The sequence below is a fragment of the Silurus meridionalis genome, chromosome 29, assembly GCF_014805685.1.
Source record: "Silurus meridionalis isolate SWU-2019-XX chromosome 29, ASM1480568v1, whole genome shotgun sequence".
NCBI lineage: Eukaryota > Metazoa > Chordata > Actinopteri > Siluriformes > Siluridae > Silurus > Silurus meridionalis.
In genome coordinates, this window is record NC_060912.1 from 5,565,677 (window position 1) to 5,583,330 (window position 17,654).

General features: G+C 45.5%; 9 non-coding genes across 9 annotated transcripts; all 9 read left to right on the forward strand.

Annotated features, from left to right (window-relative positions):
- The first annotated feature begins 11,083 nt into the window (after positions 1-11,083).
- trnay-gua lies at positions 11,084-11,172 on the forward strand. Its single transcript is given in 2 exon segments — positions 11,084-11,120; positions 11,137-11,172. It is a non-coding gene; the product is annotated as a tRNA-Tyr (tRNA).
- Positions 11,173-11,564: 392 nt separating this feature from the next.
- On the forward strand, positions 11,565-11,653 carry trnay-gua. Its single transcript is given in 2 exon segments — positions 11,565-11,601; positions 11,618-11,653. It is a non-coding gene; the product is annotated as a tRNA-Tyr (tRNA).
- Positions 11,654-12,044: 391 nt separating this feature from the next.
- Positions 12,045-12,133, forward strand: trnay-gua. The gene is given in 2 exon segments: positions 12,045-12,081; positions 12,098-12,133. It is a non-coding gene; the product is annotated as a tRNA-Tyr (tRNA).
- Positions 12,134-12,990: 857 nt separating this feature from the next.
- Positions 12,991-13,079, forward strand: trnay-gua. The gene is given in 2 exon segments: positions 12,991-13,027; positions 13,044-13,079. It is a non-coding gene; the product is annotated as a tRNA-Tyr (tRNA).
- Positions 13,080-13,472: 393 nt separating this feature from the next.
- On the forward strand, positions 13,473-13,561 carry trnay-gua. Its single transcript is given in 2 exon segments — positions 13,473-13,509; positions 13,526-13,561. It is a non-coding gene; the product is annotated as a tRNA-Tyr (tRNA).
- A 391-nt stretch (positions 13,562-13,952) lies between these two features.
- Positions 13,953-14,041, forward strand: trnay-gua. Its single transcript is given in 2 exon segments — positions 13,953-13,989; positions 14,006-14,041. It is a non-coding gene; the product is annotated as a tRNA-Tyr (tRNA).
- Positions 14,042-14,914: 873 nt separating this feature from the next.
- Positions 14,915-15,003, forward strand: trnay-gua. Its single transcript is given in 2 exon segments — positions 14,915-14,951; positions 14,968-15,003. It is a non-coding gene; the product is annotated as a tRNA-Tyr (tRNA).
- Positions 15,004-15,391: 388 nt separating this feature from the next.
- Positions 15,392-15,480, forward strand: trnay-gua. The gene is given in 2 exon segments: positions 15,392-15,428; positions 15,445-15,480. It is a non-coding gene; the product is annotated as a tRNA-Tyr (tRNA).
- A 390-nt stretch (positions 15,481-15,870) lies between these two features.
- Positions 15,871-15,959, forward strand: trnay-gua. Its single transcript is given in 2 exon segments — positions 15,871-15,907; positions 15,924-15,959. It is a non-coding gene; the product is annotated as a tRNA-Tyr (tRNA).
- Positions 15,960-17,654: the final 1,695 nt, after the last annotated feature.

The window sequence follows — 17,654 nt, forward strand, 5'->3', positions numbered from 1 at the left end:
AATGTTTGACCTCTGTAATTGCAAACAAAGGCTACTGTACCAAATATTAAAATTGATTTTCTCAGGTGTTCAAATACTTATTTGCAGCTGTATCATACAAATAAATAGTTAAAAAATCATACATTGTGATTTCTGGATTTTTTTTTTTAGATTATGTCTCTTACAAAAAGAGCCTCTCAGAGTGGCAGTGTCTTTTAGAAGTCAAGATGGGCAGAGGATCACCAATTCCCCAATGCTTAAATAGTGGAGCAATATCAGAAAGGAGTTTCACAGAGAAATCAGGGCTAAGCTAAGGCTAAACCCGCATCAACCATCAGTTCCTAGCATCTTGCTTGCCAATGTACGGTCTCTTGCAAATAAAATGGATGAGCTGCTGCTCCGGATATCATCACACAAACGGATTAAGGAATGTAATGTCATGATTTTTACGGAAACATGGCTCAACAACAACATTCCCAGCAGCGCCATTGAGCTCGGGGGTCGCAGTGTTTTTCGGGCGGACAGGACGGCAGAGGACTCTGGTAAGAGCAGAGGCGGAGGTCTATGCATTTATGTTAACAACGGTTTATTTACCGAGAGAATTTTCAGCCATTGTTGTGACTGCAGTGTACATTCCACCGGATGCTAATGCTAAGCTAGCTATGGAGGAACTGCATGCAGCTATCAGCAAACAGCAGTCTGCACATCCTGAAGGAGCTATTGCTGTTGCTGGAGATTTCAACCACTCCAACCTGAAATCTGTTTTACCAAAATTTCACTGCAATATCTCCTGCTCTACCAGAGGGGACAAAACACTGGACCAGATGTACACAAACATACCTGGGGCATACACAGCCATTCCCCTCCCCCACTTGGGTCAGTCTGATCACCTCTCTTTGTTCATGCTACCCAAATACACACCACTGATCAAACATGTGAAACCAGCTCTGAGGACATTCAATGTATGGCCAGAGGGGGCCATTTCTTCTATACAGCAACAGTTTCAGGGTACTGACTGGAACATGTTTGCCTCACAGGCCACACTGGACTCTCACACAGACATGGACACTTACACATCATCTGTTTTGGACCATATTAACACATGCATTGACAATGTCACTACTGTCAAACACGTGAAATGCTTTCCTAATCAGAAGCCATGGATGAACTCTGAAGTCCGTCTCCTGTTGAAAGCAAGAGATGCTGCATTTAAATCTGGCAGTGCAGAGGAGTACAACAGAGCCAGGGCCAACCTGAAAAGGGGCATCAGGAAAGCAAAACTCACATTCAAACTCCACATAGAAGAGCACTTCCACAACTCTGACCCCAGACGCATGTGGAAAGGCATCCAGTCAATCACGGACTACAAACCCACAGCTCAACCAACCAGCAGTGCCTTCCAACGGACGAGCTCAATAACTTTTTTGCTCATTTTGCCCAAAGCACAGGACATTACACAACAACCACGGACTCTTCTACAGCTTACAGCCCACTTTCACTCTCAACAACGGATGTCTATTCAGTGTTCAGCAGAGTGGATGCACGAAAGGCAGCTGGCCCGTGTTCTCAGAGCATGCGCTAAACAACTGGCACAGGTTTTTACTGACATTTTACCTGCCACTGGCCCAAGCCATGGTACCAACATGCCTGAAGACCACTACTATCATACCAGTGCCTAAGCACTCAGCTGCTAAATGCCTGAATGACTTTCACCCGGTTGCACTCACCCCCATTGCTATAAAGTGCTTTGAGAAACTGATCCTAAATCACCTTACTGCGGGCCTACCACCTACACTGGACCCATACCAGTTTGCCTATCGCCCGAACAGGTCAACAGAGGATGCAGTTTCCACAGCTCTTCATTCTGCTCTCACCCACCTGGATAAAAGCAACACATACATCAGAATGCTGTTTATTGACTTTAGCTCTGCGTTCAATACAGTCCTCCCCACTGTACTGATCACTAAGCTCAGTGAACTGGGTATCTGCACCTCCACTTGCAGATGTATTCTGGACTTTCTCACCAACATACCTCACTCTGTCCGGTTGGGCAACCAGGTATCCTCAACCCTCATTCTGAACACTGGCATACCGCAGGGCTGTGTTCTAAGCCCACTGCTCTACTCCCTGTTCACCCACGATTGTCGGAGATTGCAGCAAATTTGTCTGTTTTCACTCGTTCTGCCTGCTTGTCCTTGTCATCAAATTGAAGATGTTGCATAATTGAAATGAATCTATCTCGGGCATTGTCTCTTTGATTACTGGCACCAGAAAGCTTTCTTACCAGCAATCCACAATGGCAACAACTGGACACATGATTGCTCTTACAAACAGAATTGAAATGAATGCCATCAGTTCATGAATTGCCAAATTCCAATCCGGCTCTGAGGGCTTGATGGACCGTGCACTCCCTGATGGTCTGCTGCATTCCCACGTCTAACAGGCAAAGGAAGATTTGGAGCACGCTTGTAATTTTACGCTGTCGGAAGATAAACAAATAGAGAATGGTAAATTTACATGAACCTCACTCTAAATGGGTTTATATAAATATCATATGTACTATGGCAATGACAAACCTTAGCAGACTCTGTGGGTCTAGCTTGCGCAGTGAAGCACAAGTGATTTGCTACTGCACTGGGCATTTCAATGTCCTCCTCTACCCACACAGTGCCATCTTTTGCCATCTGGCTCAAACAGGGCTTCCCAGTACCACGGTGCATCTTCCGTGGAGGCATGTTGGGTTCTTGTTCCGTTTCCTTTTAGGATTCTTCTGAGGAGGTTTCAGTGGCCTGCTGGACAAATGAAATCTCTCCTCCATTAGAATTTGCTTCGTCCATTTCCTGAAGCCAGGCCAAAGCCTGTTGCGAGAGGTTTTTCCTGCGTGGCAGTGATACGGAGGCCATCCTGATGTGCGTTCTCAAAATGCGAAGAAGAAATTATTGTCCCGCATGGGTCGGTATGCTTTTATGCACAGCACTGTGCTGTAGTCATGCAATGCCACTCCCTTACATACACAGTCACAATAGACAGAATCACGACCAATTGTTAGGAAGGTTTGCTATCCAGCTCGAAGGACAAAATGTTAGGATTTTTTACTATCTGGTGTACGCTGATCAGGGGATTGTACTCGCCCCAGCGTGTCAGTCAAAACACGTTACAGGATTCAGAACACTCAACTTTACTGGGTATAGAACTGATCGTATATATGGTGATTCTTGCTATCTTAGCTGCTGTTCAGTAGGTTGCATGATGCAGAATGCATGCTGAAAGGCCACTGCTGAGTGACCACTGCTGAATGGTCACTGCTGAGTGACTCTGCTGAATGGTCAGTGCTGAGTGAAAGGTTGCACGATGTCGAATGGCCACTGGTAGTTCACACTGTAGTTCACCATCTCCCTCAGAGTCTAATGAGTTCAGGAGACCCACGAGAGCTTGAATTTCGAGGGAGAACAGATCAAAACTGGCTGTATCGCCAGGCTACACTAGAGGCAGACACACAGTTTACCAAGCAATGACAAGCTGCCTATGACATTACAGGAGATTTGACAACTCCGTTAAGATAAGGTGGACATTCTGGAGGAACTCCAACAACTTAGGGTCCTTTACAAGGATATGCAGAATTTAACAGTAAAGCTGAAGACAACTCTGCTAGTTCAAGCTCTAAATTCATGGGTCTCCTGAACTCACTAGGCTCTCTCAGTCTCAGTAAACAAATGCAAATGTGCCAGGTCTCAAAGGTGTTGGGTGGTTTGCACAACAAAAGCAGGGGGAGAATCGAGCTGAAGAACTGTGAAAATCTCAGCGGGGGTGAATCACACCTCAGGACGTGCACCAGAAAATAAAAAGTCAGTAATTCTAGTGTTAAAAAGGCACAACAGCGCCTGTACTTCTTGAGAAGTCTTAAGAAAGCTCATCTGTGCCCGGGGATTTTAACAAGCTTCTACCACTGCATCATTGAGAGCATCCTGACCAACTCCATCACCGTATGGTACGGAGGCTCTACTGTGAGTGAACGAAAAGCCCTGCAAAGGGTGGTCAAAACCGCCCAACACATCACTGGCACCAACTACCTGCCATTGAACACCTTCACCACAGCAGATGTCTGCGCAGGGCTCACAACATTATCAAGGACTCTTCACATCCCAGTCATAAACTGTTTAACCTCCTTCCATCACGAAGGAGATACAGGAACTTGCGCACCAGAACCAGCAGGTTCAGGGACAGCTTTTTTCCATCCACCATCACACTACTGAACTCTACACTACACCGCTAATCACTACAAAACAAAACAAAACAAAACGAACACTGTATATAACTGTCAGGGATTCCCCTGCCACACCCCCTCAGTAGCTGTCAGTGATGCACCCTACCACGCCCCCCTCAGTAGCTGACATAGTTCCTCGTTATTCGTTGCCTGCCAGGATCACCGACAGCTGTGGCTCATTAAGTACTAGACTATATAAACTCACGTTCTCGAGTCACAGGCTGTAGGTTCTTGTATTGTCATGCTGGTCATTTCCTGTTCCCGTGACTGCCAACTTTACATATACCTGTGTGTAAATATGCCATATATTTTTTTGCACGACTGCTACATTTTTGCACTTCTGGTAGATGCCAAACTGCATTTCGTTGCTGTGTACCTGTACTATGCAATGACAATAAAGTTCTATCTATCTATCTATCTATCTATCTATCTATCTATCTATCTATCTATCTATCTATCTATCTATCTATCTATCTATCTATCTATCTATCTATCTATCTATCTACAGTGTGTAATATTATCCAAAGATTCAGAGAGCCTGGAACAATCTCTGTGTGTAAGGGTCAAAACCAGAAAACTATACTGGATGCCCGTGATCTTTGGGGCCTCAGATGGTACTGCGTCACATACAGGAATGCTACTGTAATGGAAATCACAACATGGGCTCAGGAATACTTCCAGAAAACATTGTCGGTGAACACAATCCACTGTGCCATTCGCCGTTGCCGGCTAAAACTCCATAGGTCAAAAAAGAAGCCATATCTAAACATGATCCAGAAGCGCAGGCTGAGGTGTTGTCAGGCCAATGACGCGGAAGCGGAAATAACTCAATCATAGTCTTTATTGAAATAGTCCAACCAAAAAACACTCACACATGCCGAGGAGAAAAAAAACAAAGGTATCCGCTCGAAACGAGTAATCCAAACGAAAGTAGAAACGAAAGCACTACTCCAACGGCTAAGAGTAATCCATACAGAACGGAGTTCAGAAGCTGAACCAGCGGGGAATGCTGGCAGTCGAGCAGCCACGGGATTCACCAGCATGACAATTTAAGAACCGACAGCCTGTTACTCGAGAACACGAGTTTATATAGTCTAAACCTAGATGAGCCACAGCTGTCAGTCCTCAAGGCAGGCACAGGATAATGAGGCAGCATGACAGCTACCGAGGGGGGCGTGGCAGGGTGAATCTCTGACAGCGGCCGAGGGAGGCGTGGTAGGGGATTCCTGACAGCGGCTGAGGAAGGCGTGGCAGGGGGGATCCCTGACAGTACCGGAACCATATGCCATCCACGATGAAGGCCGGAGGCCGAGCGCCTACGACGGAGACCAGAGGCTGAGCGATGTCTACGGTGGAGACCAGAGGCAGAGCGATGTCCACGGCGGAGACCAGAGGCCGAGCGATGTCCACGGCGGAGACCAGGAACACAGAGGCACTTTCGCCAGGACGTTGGGCCATAACAACACCCTCGGAGAGACTCTGGAGAGCCTTGCCGTTGTCAGAGGGACCTGGAGGACCGACGTCATCATCAGAGGGACCTGGAGGACCGACGTCATCATCAGAGGGACCTGGAGGCCCAAAATCGCCCTGCGGGGAACCTGGAGGCCCAAAATCGCCCTGCGGGGAACCTGGAGATATTGTGTATATTCATAAATTATTTATACTTAAATGTCAATAATTTTTATGAATGAATCAGTCTTGATTGTCTTCATTTTGCTTTGACTACATTATGGGTGAATTAACTATTAATAAATAAATAATTAGATTAACTTTGTACATTTTAAGATGTACTGTCAACTAAATACATTTATCATGCTCTATAGATGAAGTGTTTATAAACAGCTTTGTCATCTCAGCCCTCAAACAAACATGAATGTTCTCTAAATGTAAACGTTTACATTTCTTATCTGTTAGCAAATATTTGTAACTTGAATCATTGTAAATATACATTTATTCAATCAAATTAAGTGTGTATGATTTGTCATCTTGACATTCATTTTACTTTGCTGGAAATATCCTTTGCAAATATGTCGTCAAGTCAAGTTAAGTTTATTTCTATAGCGCTTTTCACAACAGACATTGTCTCAAAGCAGCTTTACAGAAATCAACAGTGAAGGTGAAGAGTGTGCATTTATTTCTAGAGCAAGCCGTGGCGACTGTGGCAAGGAAAAACTCCCTTAGATGTAATGAGGAAGAAACCTCAAAGGGAACCAAATTCAAATGTCAATTGATTGTCATTGTCATTGTCAAAACGACAATGACAAACACTCTTTGTTGACTGTGTATCTCAGGGTGTGGACCAGGGGTCAGACGTGGAAGTAGCTCTATCATATTTATTGACATTCATACAGCACAATACAAAACCAGTCAGAGAGCGTATAAACCATGATGCGTGAGGAGTCCTGAACGGGAAGGAAAGTAATCCACAGGAAGGAAAGTAATCCACGGCAAGGAAAGTAATCCACGGAAGAGAGTAATCTGAAGACTAATGCTAGCAGTCTTGAACCAGGTCGGTGTCCGTAGCCATTGAGTATGTTTGACACAAGTGAGATGGGAATGAGAGCTTATATGGGAAATCTGTAACGAGACACCTGTCTCTCGTTAATGCCGGGAGCGACAGAACGAGGCATCGTGACAGCTACAGAGGGGAGCGTGGCAGGTGGATCCCTGGCATTACCCCCCCCAGGCCTCCTCCAGGGGCGGCACCTGACGCCCCAAAACCACCCACACCAGGCGGGCCAGGGCACTCTGAGGAAGGCCCCGCCAACTGTCCAGGTTTGAAGGAGGAGGCCTGGAATGCAAGAAACGGAGCAACGCCCTTGGCGAAGACCGAGGCTGAGTAACGCCCATCAGCAGAGATGTCCTTTGCAGAGTTTAGGGGCGGAGCGACGTCCTCTGCGGTGCTTACAGGCTGGATGACCCCCTGGGCTGAGATCGGCAGTGGAGAGACATCCTCGGCGGAGATCAGATGTCAAACGACTATGATGGATGCCAGGGCGACTATGATGGAACTCAGGAAGGCATGGCAGGACTCTAAGGCATGAGGGCATCCTCTATGGGTGTCCAAGGTACTGTAGTGCCCTCTGCAGGTGTTTGAGACACAACATTGTTCTGGGAAGAATCTCTAATCAAGTTGTCGCCTTTAGCACTTCTAGAGGAGCCTTGAGCATAACAACGCTTACAGCGTAATCTTGAAACCTGACAGTGCTTTCTGCGTAGTCTTGGGCTGTGTTGTTGTCGGAGGTGACTAAAAGCGTGACTGTGCTTTCGGAGGGGCTTGAGAGTGTGACGTAGCCTCCAGGGAAGCTTCGAAGCACGACGTCGCCCTGGGGGGAACCTTGAGGCGCGGCAGCACCCTGAAAGTAACTTGGGAGTGCTTTGTCGCCTTCAAAGGAACTTGAAGAAGTGACGTCACCTGGAGAGGAGCTAGGAGAAGTGACGTCATCTGGAGAGGAACTTGAAGGCAAGACGTCATCTTCTGGGGAACTTGGAGGCGAGACGTCGCCTTATGGGGAACTTGGAGGCGAGACGTCGCCTTCTAGGGAACTTGGAGGCGAGACGTCATTTTCTGGGGAACTTGGAGGCGAGACGTCGCCTTCTGGGGAACTTGGAGGCGAGACGTCACCTTCTGGGGAAATTGGAGGCAGGACGTCGCATTCTGAGGAACATGGAGGCAAAACCCTCAGAGGGACCTGGAGGTACGATGGCACTTCCGGAGGAGTTTGGCAACAACATTTTGTCAGTGTCACGGTCCAGCGGCGGTACGACCTCCTTTTTGAGGCCTGGCAGTGGTACAAAGTCCCCTGCATGGCCAGGTGGCAGTACAACATCCCTTTCGTGGCCAGGAGGTGGTACGACATCCCTTTCGCAGCCATGCGGCGGTACGACGTCACTTTCGCGGACAGGCGGCAGTACGACATCCTCTCTGCGGCCAGGTGGTGGAGCGGCACCCTCAGCAGAACACTGGAGCTGAGCGGCACCCTCGGCGGAACACTGGAGCTGAGCGGCACCCTCGGCGAAACACTGGAGCTGAGCGGCACCTCGACGGAACACTGGAGCGGAGCAGCGCGCTCGGCCAAACTTTGAAGCGGAGCGGCGCGCTTGGCGGAACTCTGAAACTGAGTGCCACTTGTAGGAACTCTGAAACTTTGCGGCGCGCTCGTAGGAACTTTGGAACGGAGCCGCCCAATCGTAGGAACTCTGGAACAGAGCACCGCACTTGTAGCAACTCTGGAACGGAGCAGCATGCTCAGAGGAACTCTGGAACGGAGAGGCGTCACCCAGAGGAACTCTGGAACTGAGCAGCACGCCTGGAGGATCTCTGGAACGGAGCAGCGCACTCGGAGGAACTGAAGGTGCAGACGTGGAGATCTGCCTGTTGTCATCCCATACATCCCCAGGAGTTGTCGCGAAAGGGAACTGGAATAGCAGAGAAGGCACAACACATGACACAATGTTCTGAAAAGTTTATTGTATTGCATAGTACAAAATAACACACACAGGGAGATCCTTAGGTGCGTTGTGCTTGCTCCTTAACAGAACTGTCACTGTACTAATCAAAAATAGGTGACATAGGCCCATAGTCATGCCCACCCACACTAACACATGAACCAATGCTGTCACTATCATTGATAGTATCACAATCCAGTGGAGGGGTATAATAAGGGTGACAAATAACAGGTTTGGTAGAGGCATTAGAAATTTGAGGAATATCGATGACTAGTGCTAATGCTAAGGAGGCACTCAGTGTACTCTATAGGACCATTAGCAAACTGCAGAACACACACCCTGACTGATTGGTTTTTTTGTCACCGGAGATTTCAACCATTTTATCTCAGGAATGTGCTCCTTAAATTTCATCAGAATCCACAGTCACTTCCAGGACAGCAGAGACACCTGGCGCATGTGGCAGGGCATCCAAGTAATCATGAACTACAAGACAATTTAACCTGCTTGTAACCCTTATGCGTTGAATGACTTCTACGCCCGGTTTGAGGTGCAGAACAAAGTGGCAATGAGGAAGACCACCCCTCCTCCCAGTGACCAGGTGCTCTGTCTATCTACGACTTGAAGTGATGAAAATTCTATGCAAAGTTAACCCACAGAAGTCAAAAGAAGAATGTGCAGAATATCTAGCAGATGTCTTCACTGACATCTTCAACATCTCCCTGAGCAGAGCCGATGTTCCTACGTGCTTCAAGACAACTACCATTGTCGGTGTGCAGAAGAAGATTGATTCAAATGGCATAAAAGGATTTAATTCCTTTTATGTTATGTTTATTTTAATTCCTTTTATGCCATTTTATTCCTTTTATTCCATTTAAGCATTATCTATGCTGTCTGAAGGCAATGACTCCAATGCCCATTAGTGCCTAGTCACGGAACCTACAGCCCTTCTAGCAGATGAGCTCATTACTTCCAAGAGCGTTTAGACTGAATTTCAGAGTCAGCAGAAAATATCTATGGCCAGATACACTTTTTCTCTACAAGATGTCAGTAAAATAGCTAAAATTTTGCAGATCTACTCTCTGTGACTGTCACTGGTTTTAATGTGTGTCAAAAGCTGCTAAGAAAGAAGTACAAAAACACAACAAAACATGGTTAGTAGACTTGTAATTAAAATTAAAAGTTTATGATGTGAATTGTGGCAGTTTCATTTTTAGTGTATTTAAAATAATCTTCTGAGAAAAACGGCAGACAATGTTGCAAAATTTGGCAAGATAAATTATCCAGAAAAGAGACTACAAACATCATGGCGACAAACACTGTTAATGGATTTACTGCTTTGACAGAAATTTACTATCTTACATGTATATGGTCACTATTGACACGGGTTGCTTTTAAACACTTTGTGCCAAGGGCTGCAAAAGCCTAATTAAAATAAGCTCTTGTTCAAACTTCCATTTGCTAGCTCATTCACACAAATTAGCCTGCGTTCCACCTTTGATAGCTCAGTTGGTAGAGGACTGTAGAGGTTGTACAATAACCATCCTTAGGTCGCTGGTTCGAATTCAGTTTGAAGGAGAATTTTTCCTTTATTCTAATGTTAGTTTATTCTTTTTTCCACAAGGGGAGCCTGATTCAAATGAGCATAAAAGGATTTAATTCCCTGACCGGGAATCAAACCCGGGCCTGGGCGGTGAGAGCGGTGAATCCTAGCCACTAGACCACCAGGGAGCTGCTGAACTTCATAATCCTCTAGCGGCTGCCCACAGTCATTACCGCATTATCTATGCGGACTGAGGGCAATGACTCTTATGCCAATTGGTGCCTAGTCACGGAACCTACAGCCCTTCTAGCAGATGAGCTCATTACTTCCAAGAGCGTTTAGAGTGAATTTCAGAGTCAGCAGAAAATATCTATGGCCAGATACACTTTTTCTCTACAAGATGTCAGTAAAATAGCTAAAGATTTTGCAGATCTTCTCTCTGTGACTGTCACTGGTTTTAATGTGTGTCAAAAGCTGCTAAGAAAGAAGTACAAAAACACAACAAAACATGGTTAGTAGACTTGTATTTAAAATTAAAAGTTTATGATGTGAATTGTGGCAGTTTCATCTTTAGTGTATTTAAAATAATCTTCTGAGAAGAATGGCAGACAATGTTGCAAAGTTTGGCAAGAGAAATTATTCAGAAAAGAGACTACAAACCTCATGGCGTCGAACACTGTTTATGGATTTACTGCTTTGACAGAAATTTACTATATTACATGTATATGGTCACTATTGTCACGGGTTGCTCTTAAACACTTTGTGCCAATTGCTGCAATAGCCTAATTAGAATAAACGCTTGTTAACATTCCCATTTGCTAGCTCATTCCCACATATCAGCCTGCGCTCCACCTTCGATAGCTCAGTTGGTAAAGCGGAGGAATGTAAGGCTTGTACGGTAATCATCCTTCGGTAGCTGGTTCGAATCCGGCTCGAAGGAGAATTTTTCCTTTATTCTAATGTTAGTTTATTCTTGTTTCCACAATGGGAGCCTTGATTTAAATGAGCATAAAAGGATTTAATTCTCTGACCGGGAATCGAACCCAGGCCGCGGCGGTGAGAGGGCCGAATCCTAGCCACTAGACCACCAAGGAGCTGATGAGCTTGATAATCCTCTAGCGGCTGCTCGAGGTCATTACCGCATTATCTATGCGGACTGAGGGCAATGACTCTTATGCCCATTGGTGCCTAGACAATGACAATGTATATGGTCACTATTGACACGGGTTGCTTTTAAACACTTTGTGCCAATTGCTGCAATAGCCTAATTAGAATAAACTCTTGTAACATTCCCATTTGCTAGCTCATTCGCACAAATCAACCTCCGCTCCACCTTCGATAGCTCAGTTGGTAGAGCGGAGGACTGTAGAGGTTGTACAGTAGCCATCCTTAGGTCGCTGGTTCGAATCCGGCTCGAAGGAAAATTTTTTCTTTATTCTAATGTTAGTTTATTCTTTTTTCCACAGTGGGAGCCTGATTCAAATGAGCATAAAAGGATTTAATTCCCTGACGGGGAATCGAACCCGGGCCGCGGCGGTGAGAGCTCTGAACCCTTGCCACTAGACCCCCAGGGAGCTGATGAACCTGATAATCCTCTAGCGGCTGGGTGCAGTCATTATCACATTATCTATGCGGACTGAGGGCAATGACTCTTATGCCCATTGGTGCCTAGACAATGACAATGTATATGGTCACTATTGACACGGGTTGCTTTTAAACACTTTGTGCCAAATGCTGCAATAGCCTAATTAGAATAAACTCTTGTAACATTCCCATTTGCTAGCTAATTCCCACAAATCAGCCTGCGCTCCACCTTCGATAGCTCAGTTGGTAGAGCGGAGGACTGTAGAGCTTGTACAGTAGCCATCCTTAGGTCACTGGTTTGAGTCCGGCTCGAAGGAGAATTTTTCCTCTATTCTAATGTTATTTTATTCTTGTTTTCACAAAGGGAGCCTGATTCAAATGAGCATAAAAGGATTTAATTCCTGACCGAACCGAACCCAGGCAGCGGAGGTGAGAGCTCCGAATCCTAGCCACTAGACCCCCAAGGAGCTGATGAACCTGATAATCCTCTAGCGGCTGGTTGCAGTCATTACCGCATTATCTATGCGGACTGAGGGCAATGACTCTTATGCCCATTGGTGCCTAGACAATGACAATGTATATGGTCACTATTGACACGGGTTGCTTTTAAACACTTTGTGCCAAATGCTGCAATAGCCAAATTAGAATAAACTCTTGTAACATTCCCATTTGCTAGCTAATTCCCACAAATCAGCCTGCGCTCCACCTTCGATAGCTCAGTTGGTAGAGCGGAGGACTGTAGAGGTTGTACAGTAGCCATCCTTAGGTCGCTGGCTTGAAGGAGAATTTTTCCTTTATTCTAATGTTACTTTAATCTTGTTTCCACAATGGGAGCCTGATTCAAATGAGCATAAAAGGATTTAATTCCCTGACCGGGAACCGAACCCAGGCAGCGGAGGTGAGAGCTCCGAATCCTAGCCACTAGACCCCCAAGGAGCTGATGAACCTGATAATCCTCTAGCGGCTGGTTGCAGTCATTACCGCATTATCTATGCGGACTGAGGGCAATGACTCTTATGCCCATTGGTGCCTAGACAATGACAATGTATATGGTCACTATTGACACGGGTTGCTTTTAAACACTTTGTGCCAAATGCTGCAATAGCCAAATTAGAATAAACTCTAGTAACATTCCCATTTGCTAGCTAATTCCCACAAATCAGCCTGCGTTCCATCTTCGATAGCTCAGTTGGTAGAGCGGAGGACTGTAGAGGTTGTACAGTAGCCATCCTTAGGTCGCTGGTTCGAATCCGGCTCGAAGGAGAATTTTTCCTTTATTCTAATATTAGTTTATTCCTGTTTCCACAATGGGAGCCTGATTCAAATAAGCATAAAATGATTTAATTCCCTGACCGGGAATCGAACCCGGCCCCCGCGGCGGTGAGAGCGCCGAATCCTAGCCCCTAGACCACCAAGGAGCTGATGAACTTGAGAATCCTCTAGCGGCTGGTCCCAGTCATTATCGCATTATCGATGCGGACTGAGGGCAATGACTCTTATGCCCATTGGTGCCTAGACAATGACAATGTATATGGTCACTATTGACACGGGTTGCTATAAAACACTTTGTGCCAAATGCTGCAATAGCCTAATTAAAATAAACTCTTATAACATTCACATTTGCTAGCTCATTCCCACAATTCAGCCTGCGCTCCACCTTCGATAGCTCATTTGGTAGAGCGGAGGACTGTAGAGGTTGTACAGTAGCCATCCTTAGGTCGCTGGTTCGAATCCTGCTCGAAGGAGAATTTTTCCTTTATTCTAATGTGAGTTTATTCTTCTTTCCACAATGGGAGCCTGATTCAAATAAGCATAAAAAGATTTAATTCCCTGACCGGGAATCGAACCCCGGCCACGGCGGTGAGAGCACCGAATCCTAGCCACTAGACCACCAGGGAGCTGCTGAACGTGACAATCCTCTAGCGGCTGGTCGAGGTCATTACCGCATTATCTATGCGGACTGAGGGCAATGACTCTTATGCCCATTGGTGCCTAGACAATGACAATGTATATGGTCACTATTGACACGGGTTACTTGTAAACACTTTGTGCCAAATGCTGCAATAGCCTAATTAGAATAAACTTTTACAACATTCCCATTTGCTAGCTAATTCCCACAAATCAGCCTGCGCTCCACCTTCGATAGCTCAGTTGGTAGAGCGGAGGACTGTAGAGCTTGTACAGTAGCCATCCTTAGGTCGCTGGTTCGAATCCGGCTCGAAGGAGAATTTTTCCTTTATTCTAATGTTAGTTTATTCTTGTTTCCACAATGGGAGCCTTGATTTAAATGAGCATAAAAGGATTTAATTCTCTGACCAGGAATCGAACCCGGGCCGCGGCGGTGAGAGCACCGAATCCTAGCCACTAGACCACCAGGGAGCTACTGAAGGTGATAAGCCTCTAGCGGCTGGTCGCAGTCATTACCGCATTATCTATGCGGACTGAGGGCAATGACTCTTATGCCCATTGGTGCCTAGACAATGACAATGTATATGGTCACTATGGACACGGGTTACTTGTAAACACTTTGTGCCAATTGCTGCAATAGCCTAATTAGAATAAACTCTTGTAACATTCCCATTTGCTAGCTCATTCCCACATATCAGCCTGCGCTCCACCTTCGATAGCTCAGTTGGTAAAGTGGAGGAATGTAAGGCTTGTACAGTAATCATCCTTCGGTAGCTGGTTCGAATCCGGCTCGAAGGAGAATTTTTCCTTTATTCTAATGTTAGTTTATTCTTGTTTCCACAATGGGAGCCTTGATTTAAATGAGCATAAAAGGATTTAATTCCCTGACCGGGAATCGAACCCAGGCCGCGGCGGTGAGAGCGCCGAATCCTAGCCACTAGACCACCAAGGAGCTGATGAGCTTGATAATCCTCTAGCGGCTGGTCGAGGTCATTACCGCATTATCTATGCGGACTGAGGGCAATGACTCTTATGCCCATTGGTGCCTAGACAATGACAATGTATATGGTCACTATTGACACGGGTTTCTTGTAAACACTTTGTGCCAATTGCTGCAATAGCCAAATTAGAATAAACTCTTGTAACATTCCCATTTGCTAGCTCATTCACACAAATCAGCCTGCGCTCCACCTTCGATAGCTCAGTTGGTAGAGCGGAGGACTGTAGAGGTTGTACAGTAGCCATCCTTAGGTCGCTGGTTCGAATCCGGCTCGAAGGAAATTTTTTCCTTTATTCTAATGTTAGTTTATTCTTGTTTCCACAATGGGACCCTGATTCAAATGAGCATAAAAGTTTAATTTCCTGACCAGGAATCGAACCCGGCCGCGGCGGTGAGAGCGCCGAATCCTAGCCACTAGACCACCAGGGAGCTGATGAACTTGAGAATCCTCTAGCGGGTGGTCCCAGTCATTATCGCATTATCTATGCAGACTGAGGGCAATGACTCTTATGCCCATTGGTGCCTAGACAATGACAATGTATATGGTCACTATTGACACGGGTTGCTATAAAACACTTTGTGCCAAATGCTGCAATAGCCTAATTAAAATAAACTCTTGTAACATTCCCATTTGCTAGCTCATTCCCACAAATCAGCCTGCGCTCCACCTTCGATAGCTCATTTGGTAGAGCGGAGGACTGTAGAGGTTGTACAGTAGCCATCCTTAGGTTGCTGGTTCGAATCCTGCTTGAAGGAAATTTTTCCTTTATTCTAATGTTAGTTTATTCTTGTTTCCACAATGGGACCCTGATTCAAATGAGCATAAAAGGATTTAATTTCCTGACCAGGAATCGAACCCGGGCCGCGGCGGTGAGAGCGCCGAATCCTAGCCACTAGACCACCAGGGAGCTGATGAACTTGAGAATCCTCTAGCGGGTGGTCCCAGTCATTATCGCATTATCTATGCAGACTGAGGGCAATGACTCTTATGCCCATTGGTGCCTAGACAATGACAATGTATATGGTCACTATTGACACGGGTTGCTATAAAACACTTTGTGCCAAATGCTGCAATAGCCTAATTAAAATAAACTCTTGTAACATTCCCATTTGCTAGCTCATTCCCACAAATCAGCCTGCGCTCCACCTTCGATAGCTCATTTGGTAGAGCGGAGGACTGTAGAGGTTGTACAGTAGCCATCCTTAGGTTGCTGGTTCGAATCCTGCTTGAAGGAGAAGTTTTCCTTTATTCTAATGTGAGTTTATTCTTCTTTCCACAATGGGAGCCTGATTCAAATAAGCATAAAAGGATTTAATTCCCTGACCGGGAATCGAACATGGGCCGCAGCGGTGAGAGCACCGAATCCTAGCCACTAGACCCCCAAGGAGCTGATGAACCTGATAATCCTCTAGCGGCTGGGTGCAGTCATTATCACATTATCTATGCGGACTGAGGGCAATGACTCTTATGCCCATTGGTGCCTAGACAATGACAAGGTATATGGTCACTATTGACATGGGTTGCTTTTTAACCCTTTGTGCCAAATGCTGCAATAGCCTAATTAGAATAAACTCTTGTAAATGTAGCCCTCTCACTGATTCACTGGCTCAAATTATGTCTAAGGTATAGGTAATTTTACACGTGAGAGGCACATCTAAATTTACTTGGTGTAATCTGTTTGCTACCAAAGTAACCCCAAAATACTGTTATTAACCTCGGCTTCAGACTTCAGTGTTTCTTTTAGACATTCTCTTCATTCAGAAATAACAGACATATCATTCAGAAATAACTTGAGAATATATTGTATGGACAAACATTTATTAACACAAACAAATGTAAAGAAGACAAAAGAAAAGAAACCCCCACAAAAGAAATAGTACCCAGCTGGGATTTAAGTCTCTGGTTGGCGCTACGTTGGAGCTCATGTGAAAATGTGTGCAGTTGCTAGTACTCACGAAATCCAATGGAACAGTGAAACTTGTACACGACACACACACTTGGATTATCCGTTCACTCGATTCAGTTTTCCCTTGTGTTTATCCACGAACACGCACTGTACGACTCATACATCCGATGATTTGAACATGGCAGAGATGCAGCATAGGCCACCACGTGTCCTCGGTCTCTCCGGAAAAGTCGCGCGGCCTTCACCGTCTCCGTTGTTCACTCACTGCATGACCATTCGCGTTGCAAATCGTTCCACACGTTTGAACAGTCAAACTTTATGACTTTGCAAAATGTTCGACTCACGTGAAGCTAACGTAGTCCTGTGATTAAGATAACTGCGTCAGGTTTGTCCTTCACATTAACGCGTGCACCTGAGTCCCGTCACTCTTAAACTCACACTCTCTACATAGAGTTCATCCACATTGTTTCTAAACAGTCTTTTCTCTGTTCAGTGTTCCTGTATATAGTCCACAACCCAGTAGTCAGACTTTACACCTGCACCGAACGATTAGCGCACCCCTCTTTTTTTCCCCGGACTCCTCGTGTCGTCCTTCTCTCTCACACTTCACTTCCTCCCCCCCCTCTCACCTCTGACCTCAGAGGTCAGTCAGAAAACACCTTATTCTTTAAACAACAATTTTATAACAGTTTTTTCCTTAGTTATATATATATATATTTTTTTAAATGAACAAGTTTGAACTCTGTAGTGTAAAAGAAAATAAAAACCAAATAATTATTAGACCCTAATTTAACAGGGCTCTACACTCTCCCCACCACAATTCGTTATGTCCTCATAACGAGGGAAAGAATAGCGAAACAAAAGTTACGTCACATTACTAAAGTAACACACTGTGACATCAGCATACATTCATCGTAACATTTTCAAAAAGAAACACATACATAAAATAAGACACTGTCACTAGAGAACCATCTGCACAGGTAATGACCACATTTAAGATAGTACAGTTTGTCTAACCGGACA